This window comes from Podarcis bocagei (genome assembly GCF_964188305.1).
Source record: "Podarcis bocagei genome assembly, chromosome: 4".
NCBI classification, from domain to species: Eukaryota; Metazoa; Chordata; class Lepidosauria; order Squamata; family Lacertidae; genus Podarcis; species Podarcis bocagei.
Window position 1 is genome coordinate 104,493,200 of NC_138128.1, and position 7,083 is coordinate 104,500,282.

Genomic DNA, 7,083 nt, shown 5'->3' on the forward strand with positions numbered 1-7,083 from the left:
CAGGTTATTATAAAGAGTTAAAAGATGTTCTGATGATACCTTTAAAAGAAGTTATGAATAATATTTTAAAGGAAAGAGACATCCCAGAAATGTGGAAAGAAGCATTCATTACACTTATCCCAAAACAGGACTCGGATTTAACCCAAGTTAAAAACTATAGGCCTATTTCATTGCTGAATACAGACTACAAAATTTTTGCAGGGATCTTAGCAAGAAGAGTGAAAAAGATATTATTAGAAACTACCGTATTTTTCGCACCATAGGGCGCACCGGACCATAGGGCGCACCCAGTTTTTAGGGGGGGAATTCAAGAAAAAAAATCTTCCCCCCCCCCGCAGCCCCAAAGAGCAGCGTACAGGCTGCACACAACCTCTCCCTGCCGGAGGGGTTGCGTGCAGCTATGGATCAAGCCAAGGCAGCGAGCGGGATGGATCCCGCTCACTGTTTTGGCTTCCCCTAGCCCCATGCAGCCACTCCCTCCCGGGAGAGGCTGCGTGGGGCTAAAGAATCCATAGCCCCGTGCAGCCTCTCCTTGGCAGAGGGGTTGCGCGCAGCTATGGAGGAAGCCAAGGCAGCGAGCGGGATGGATCCCGCTCGCTGTTTTGGCTTCCCCTTTAGCCCCGTGCAGCCTCTCCTTGGCGGAGGGGCTGCACAGGGCTTTCCTGGCTTTACTGGGAGGTGGGGGGATTCCCTCACCTCTCCCAAAAGCCCGCAGAAGCCGTGCAACCCCTTTAAAGGGATCGCGGCTTCTCCTGGCTTTTGTGAGAGGTGAGGAAATTCCCCCACTTCCCGCAAAACCGGCAGAAGCCGCGCGCCCTTTAAAAGGGCTGCACGGATTCTCCTGGCTTTTCTGGGAGGTGGGGGGATTCCCCCACCTCCCGCAAAACCGGCAGAAGCCGCGCGCCTTTTAAAAGGGCTGCACGGCTTCTCCTGGCTTTCCTGGGAGGCGGGGGGATTCCCCCACCTCCCGCAAAACCGGCAGAAGCCGCACGCCTTTTAAAAGGGCCGCACGGCTTCTCCTGGCTTTCCTGGGAGGCGGGGGGATTCCCCCACCTCCCGCAAAACCGGCAGAAGCCGCACGCCTTTTAAAAGGGCCGCACGGCTTCTCCTGGCTTTCCTGGGAGGCGGGGGGATTCCCCCACCTCCCGCAAAACCAGCAGAAGCCGCGCGCCTTTTAAAAGGGCCGCACGGCTTCTCCTGGCTTTCCTGGGAGGCGGGGGGATTCCCCCACCTCCCGCAAAACCAGCAGAAGCCGCGCGCCTTTTAAAAGGGCTGCATGGCTTCTCCTGGCTTTCCTGGGAGGCGGGGGGATTCCCCCACCTCCCGCAAAACCGGCAGAAGCCGCGCGCCCTTTAAAAGGGCTGCACGGCTTCTCCTGGCTTTCCTGGGAGGCGGGATTCCCCGACCTCCCGCAAAACCGGCAGAAGCCGCGCGCCCTTTAAAAGGGCTGCACGGCTTCTCCTGGCTTTCCTGGGAGGCGGGGGGATTCCCCCACCTCCCGCAAAACCGGCAGAAGCCGCGCGCCCTTTAAAAGGGCTGCACGGCTTCTCCTGGCTTTCCTGGGAGGCGGGGGGATTCCCCGACCTCCCGCAAAACCGGCAGAAGCCGCGTGCCCTTTAAAAGGGCTGCACGGCTTCTGGCTTTCCTGGGAGGCGGGGGGATTCCCCCACCTCCCGCAAAACCGGCAGAAGCCGCGCGCCCTTTAAAAGGGCTGCACGGCTTCTCCTGGCTTTCCTGGGAGGCGGGGGGATTCCCCGACCTCCCGCAAAACCGGCAGAAGCCGCGTGCCCTTTAAAAGGGCTGCACGGCTTCTGGCTTTCCTGGGAGGCGGGGGGATTCCCCCACCTCCCGCAAAACCGGCAGAAGCCGCGCGCCCTTTAAAAGGGCTGCACGGCTTCTCCTGGCTTTCCTGGGAGGTGGGGGGATTCCCCCACCTCCCGCAAAACCGGCATAAGCCGCGCGCACTTCTAGGGCTGCACGGCTTCTCCTGGCTTTTCTGGGAGGTGGGGGGATTCCCTCACCTCTCGCAAAAGCCCGCAGAAGCCGCGCAATCCCTTTAAAGAGATCGCGGCTTCTCCTGGCTTTTCTGGGAGTTGGGAGAAGGGACTAATGCCGCCAGTCAGTCCCTTCTCCCTCCTGTTGAAAAGCCCGCAAGAGCTCACGGAGCTTGTGTGCAGCTCTTGGGGGCTTTTCCTGCCTGCCTCCCCCCTGCATTCGTTCCATAGGACGCACACACATTTCCCCTTGCTTTTTAGGAGGGAAAAAGTGCGTCCTATGGTGCGAAAAATACGGTATTCATAAGGATCAAGCAGGTTTCCTTCCAGGTAGACAGATGAAGGATAATGTAAGTGTCAGAGCTGCTTCCAGATCCTAGCTCACAGAGGATCACGCTAGCCAGCGGTCACTTGTAAAAGTCTTTATTGAGTTACAGTTTCCATTCTCAAGCTGCTGCGCGCAGCTCTACGTCTTAAGGGTTAGACCGGCGAAGCTCCGTCTGAGTCTCCGCCCCCTGTGCACCAGCTTACTAACCTAGCCTTACTCCACCTTTTCCGCCTGACCGTTCTTCTCTGGGTCCCTCTGCCTCCCGTGGTCTCTTCCTTCCGGGATTCTTCTGACGCTGACCCCCCGGACCCTCCTGTCTCCTTGCGCCGGGCTTTAGGACCTGGCTCCCTTTCCGGGCTGCTTCCTGCGCCACCTTCCTGTGCATTTGAACTTGGCGCCCAACCTTCCACTTTCCGCCTGACCGTTTCTTCGCTCCCCGATGGAGGTGTGGCCACTCCTGACTCGTGCCCTCCCTCCTGTTGCGAGCTGCCAGCGCTTGATACCTGGCACCCTTCCTCTCCCCTGCTCTCTGTTGGTGACGCTGGTCCCGATTTCCAACTGCTCCCCTCTGAGCCCCCTCTGGACCCTTCTTCCTGGGGTGTCCCCCTAGGCTCCCCCCTTGCCCCTGGCCACTGGTGCTCCTTTCTGTGAATCTTCTGATTCACTGGAAAGACTCGGAGATCTCGGGTCGTCGTCATCACTCATCTTTTCTTCTGCCTCCTCCCCCTCGCTCTCTGTTTCCTCCCTTGCCCTTGCCTCTGCTCCTGAACCCCTGACATCCATCCCCCCCTCGAAGCCCCCCTTCCCCCCTCCCCTCCTTCCGGTGCGGGAGCTGGGTGCTGCCGTGTCAGGGGGACGAATGTCGGATACAGTTCGCTTCCCGTGGCGGGCCTCCACCTGAAGGCTTCCGGTTCTTCCTCCCTGCTCTCGTCGACAACGGTCACCTCCGCTTCCATCTCTGTGCCGCCGTGCTCGAAACCCGGGTCGTCCCCGAATACGTCCATGTCCGTCTCTCCCTCGTTTCCTTCTGGGGACGTTGCTCGTCCTGGACCCTCCAGCCACTTCCTGCGCCACTGCTCCTCTGGTCTATCGTCCCACCAATACGAGGGTTCTGAGGCAGATCCCGAGGGTGACCCCTCCGGGGAACGGGCGTCTCGTGTCGGTTCCTCGTCCGAGTCGAACCCCTGGAACGTGCTGGCTGAAAGCGTGGGCGTGAAAAGCCAGTCGTCGAAAAAGTCTGCTGGCATGGGTCTATGTGGGAAGAGGGCATGAAACTCGTCTTTGAGCAGAGGTTCCTCTAAAGCGTAGCCCGGCACCCAGCTGTTGGCACTGGCCGGGGTGCCCTCCTTGGCGAGAAGGTATTCTACCCCCTCTTCCCCCCATCTGGAGTCCAAAATCTCTGTGACTTCGTTGATGGGCTCCTCCTGTGCCACTCCACCTTGCTCGGTTCCCTCTCGGAGCGGACTCGGTGCCGTTCCTGGTTCCTGAAATCTGTGAGGTGCCTTGTAGGGAGTGAGCACCGATCTGTGGAACACCGGATGCATCCTGGAGCCCTCCGGAAGCGCCAGCCTGAAAGCCACCGGGTTGACCTGCTCTTCGACTTGGTAGGGCCCCAGTTGTTTATGCCCTAGTTTCTTCTTCGCTAACGACCTGGCCGGCACTGCGTGGGCTGCTAACCAGACCCAGTCTCCCACATGGATCTCTTCGCCAACCCTCCTGTGTCTGTCCGCTTGTACCTTGTATGCGTGTTTCGCCAGCTCCAGGTGCCGCCGAAGCTGATCGTGGACCTCCTGCAACTCCGACGCGAACGCATCCGCTGTCTGCGGCTCCCCCTCCCCCATTCTTTCCAGTCCCGGGAAAGTTCTGGGGTGCCGTCCATTGTTGGCGAAGAACGGCGTCACCCCCGTGGACACGTGCTTCGTGTTGTTGTAGGCGAACTCGGCGAGAGGCAGGTAATCCACCCACGTCGCAGGCTGTTGATTAGCATAACATCTCAGGTACTGCTGCATGATGGCATTGACCCGCTCCGCTTGCCCGTTGGTCTGCGGGTGTCTAGCCGAAGCCAGGTTGATCTTGACGTTCAGGAAGCCCATCAGCTTCTGCCAGAAGTTCGAGATGAACTGCCGCCCCCGGTCGGACAGTATAGACCGCAGCAGACCGTGAACCTTGAACACGTGATCTATGAACAGTTTGGCGGTTTGTTCCGCCGTGGCCACCTTCGCACACGGGATGAAATGTGCCATCTTGGAGAACAAGTCCACCACCACCAGCACTGCCGTCTTGCCCCTCGGGCTGGGCAGATCCGTGACAAAGTCCAGGGCCACTCTCTCCCACGTTTCGAACGGGCTTTGCAGCGGTTCCAGCAGTCCCGCCGGCGGTCTGTGTACTGGTTTGGCCCTCTGGCAGGTGTCGCACCTTGCCACATAGTCCGCGACCTCCCCTCTCATTCTGGGCCACCAGAAGTCCCTGGCGACTAATTCCATCGTCTTCTCCGTGCCAAAGTGCCCGGCAGTGGGTGCGTCGTGCAGCTGCTGTAGTACCTTGGCGCGAAGATCGTCCCCCGGCACGTAGATGGCCCCTTTACGGAGGAGTAATCCATCGCGAACTTGGAACTCGCCGGTCGCCGCCGTGCCCCTTTGCGCCTCTGCCATCTTGGCTCGCGCGAACGTGTCGTCCTGCAACGCTCTCCTCACCGCATCCAGGTCAACTGTAGCTGAAGCGCACGCCCACACCGTCGGTGCGAAGATGTGCATGGCAGCGGCTGGCGTCTCCTCCTCCAGATACTGTGGTTTACGGGATGGGGCATCCGCCATGACGTTGGTGTCCCCCGGGACATACTCTATTCGGAAGTCGAAGTTTGCAAAGAATTCGGCCCAACGTATCTGCCTCTGGTTCAGGAACTGCGCCGTGCGCCAGTGCTCCAGATTCTTGTGGTCCGTGCAGACCTGCACCGTGTGCTTGGCGCCGATCAGGAAGTGCCTCCACGCCTTGAATGCTGCATGAATGGCAAGCAACTCCCTGTCCCAGATGGTGTAGTTCTGTTCAGACTTGCTGAGCTTCCTGGAGTAAAACGCTCCCGGCCTCCAAGCCCCCTGCGGGTCTTGCTGCAACAGGACTGCTCCCACGGCTCTGTCTGATGCGTCCGTCTCCACCCTCATTGGCCTGCTGGGGTTGACATGCAACAGCTGCTCTTCCGACGCGAAGAGACGCTTGAGTGCCTGAAAGGACTGCTCCGCCTGTTCCGTCCAGATGAACTTCTTTTTCTTGGAACTGAGCGTGTCCATGATGGCCGCTGTTTGCATAGCGAACCCCTTGATAAACTTGCGATAGAAGTTTGCAAAGCCAACAAACCGCTGGACCTCCTTCCGGTTGCGCGGGCTCTTCCAGTCCAACACTGCACGAACCTTGGCGCTGTCCATGGCGAGCCCCTTGTCTGACAACCTGTAGCCCAGGAAATCCACCTCCGTCACGTCGAACTGGCACTTTTCCAGCTTGGCGTAAAGCCTATGCTGCTGTAGTCTGCTCAGCACTTCCTTGACGTGTCTGTCGTGATCCTGCTGCGATTCAGAAAATATCAGGATGTCATCCAAGAAGCAGACACACGTCTTGTAGAGGAGCCCCGCCAGTACGTGATGCATGAAAGCTTGAAAACAGTGGGAGCCATTTTGCAATCCAAAAGGCATAACTCTGTATTCGTAGGTGCCCAGGGGCGTGAACATGGCTGTCTTCCACTCATCACCCTCCCGCATGCGAATGAGGTTGTACGCCCCACGCAGGTCCAACTTGGTGAACACGCGGCCCTTGCGTACCATCGCGAGGAGGTCGTCGATCCTGGGCATGGGGAAGTCCGATGGCTTGGTCACACTGTTCAAGATCCGGTAGTCCACTACAAGTCTTTTTGGGGGCGTGTCCTTCTTCTTAACAAAGAATACAGGACTGCCCCCCACTGCCTTGGACTCTCGGATGAAACCGCGCTCCAAATTATGATCTATGAACTCTTTGAGTTCCTGTAGTTCGTCCTCAGACATGGAATACAGCTTCCCTTTGGGCAGCGCCGCCCCTGGCAGTAGGACAATCTTGCAGTCATATGATCTGTGGGGGGTAGCTTGTACGCCTCCTTCTCGCAGAAGACCTCTAAAAATCCCGCGTATTTGTGGGGGATTGCTTGCAGCGTCCCCAGCTGCAGCTGCGCTTCCTCCTCCTCTCCCTCCTGCCAGGGCAGAATGCAGTGTTCAGCGCAGTATGATGAGCCAAAGACTAGCTGCCGCTGGTACCAAGCCAACGTCGGACTGTGTCTGTCCAGCCAACTCATGCCCAAGACAATAGGCGTGTCCGACAGTCTGGTGACATTAAAACTGATGATTTCCCTGTGATTTCCAAGTCGCATCACCATTGGTGGCGTTTGCTTCACCACCTGCCCCCCTAGCAGCTCCCTGCCATCCACCGTGACGACTTGCAGGGGCAGCGTGGCAGGCAGCAGCTGTATAGCGTGTTTATCGACAAAGTCCTGCCCTATAAAGTCCGCATTGCTTCCTGAGTCAACGGTGATTGGCACGTCTAGAGTGAGGCCATTGGGTAGCTGAAGCGATGCACTGAGCTGCACTACTGGTTTGGGCGGGAGGGGGTCTGTGGGTTGCAAAATCTCTGGGGACTGCTTCAGTGACTCGTTTTGCTGGGCCCCAGTGCCTCTGTCTCCAGCCAGACTCCGTCGTTTCCCTGCTGTGCGTCTCCGTGCTGAGTAGCTGCAGTCACCGTCGCAGA